This window comes from Chrysochloris asiatica, unplaced genomic scaffold (genome assembly GCF_000296735.1).
Source record: "Chrysochloris asiatica unplaced genomic scaffold, ChrAsi1.0 scaffold00055, whole genome shotgun sequence".
Classification (NCBI taxonomy): Eukaryota; Metazoa; Chordata; class Mammalia; order Afrosoricida; family Chrysochloridae; genus Chrysochloris; species Chrysochloris asiatica.
Window position 1 is genome coordinate 2545492 of NW_006408573.1, and position 1539 is coordinate 2547030.

The window sequence follows — 1539 nt, forward strand, 5'->3', positions numbered from 1 at the left end:
TAGTTTTCTTTGTATAGGTCTTTTGTTTCTCTGGTTACATTTATTCCTAATTATTTCATCCTTTTGGCAGCTATTATAAATAGCATTGCTTTCCTAATGTCCTTTTCAGTGCTGTTGTTTTTGGTATAGAGGCATCCAACTGACGTTTGTATATTAATCTTATATCCTGCCACTTTGCTGAATCTTCCAATGAGGTCTAGTAGCTTTTTTACTGAGTCTTTGGAGTTTTCTATGTACAGGATCATATCGTCTGCAAATAGAGAGAGTTTTACTTACTCTTTGCCAATTTGGTGAGAGTTATGTGCTGTGGAGTCGGTTCCAACTCATAGCAATCCTATACAGGGTTTCCGAGGCTGTAAATCTTTTATGTGGGCAGAAAGCCTCATCTTTCTCCCGCCGAACAGTTGGTATTTTCAAACTGCTAAACTTGCTGTTTGCAGCCCGGTTCATAACCACGATGCCTTTAATTTCCCTGTCTTGCCATGTAGCTCTTGGTAAGACTTCCAGCACTACATTGAATAGGAGTGGTGACAGAGGGCATCCTTGTCTGGTTCCTGTTCGCAGAGGAAAGGCTTTCAGTTTGTCTCCATTGAGAGTAATGTATGTAGGCTGTTGGTTTTGTATATATGCTCTTAATTATGTTGAGGAATTTCCCTTCAATTCCTACATTGTTGAGTGTTATCAGGAATGGATGTTGGATTTTGTCAAATGCCTTTTCTGCATCAATCGATATGATCATGTGGTTCTTTCCCTTTTTCTTACTTATATGGTAGGTTACATTGATTGTTTTTCTAATGTTGAACCATCCTTGCATCTCTGATATGAATCCCACTTGATTATGATGTATTATCTTTTTGATGTGCTGCTGGATTCTGTTGGCTAGGATTTTGTTGAGATCTTTTGCATCTATGTTCATGAGGGATATTGATCTATAATTTTCTTTCTTAAGGATGTCCTTCTCTGCTTTTGGTATGAGAGTTATGCTTGCTTCACAAAATGTATTAGGGAGTTTTCCATCCTCCTCTATCTTCTGGAATAATTTGAGTAGAATTGGTGACAGCTCTTCCATGAATGTTTGGTAGAATTCACCAGTGAAACCATCTGGGCCTGGACTTCTTTTGGTTGGGAGCTTTTTGATGACCTGATCAATTTCTTCTTTTGTTATGGGTCTGTTCAGGTTTTCTACTTCACTATGTAAATTTAGGTAGGTCGAGTTTTTCTAAAAATGTATCTATCTCTTCTAAGTTTTCAAATTTGTTTGAGTACAACTTTTCATAGTATTCTGTTATTATCCTTTTGATTTCCTTTGGTTCTGTTGTGATGCCTATGTGGTTTCTAATGCATGTTATTTGTGTCTTCTCCTTCTTTTCTTTTGTTAGATTTGCCAATGGTCTGTTAATTTTAGTAATCCTTTCAAAGAACCAGCTTCTTGTCCTGCTGATTGTTTCTATAGTTTTTGTGTTTTCTATCTCATTGATTTCTGCTCTAATCTTTATTGTTTCTTTTCTTTTGGTGGCTGTAGGTTTCCTCTGTTGGTCT

General features: G+C 36.9%; 1 protein-coding gene across 1 annotated transcript in view; it reads left to right on the forward strand.

Moving 5' to 3' along the window:
• The window catches only part of FTO (fat mass and obesity associated), a 621108-nt gene that overhangs the window by 517087 nt on the left and 102482 nt on the right, over positions 1-1539 (forward strand). The window lies entirely within an intron of this gene.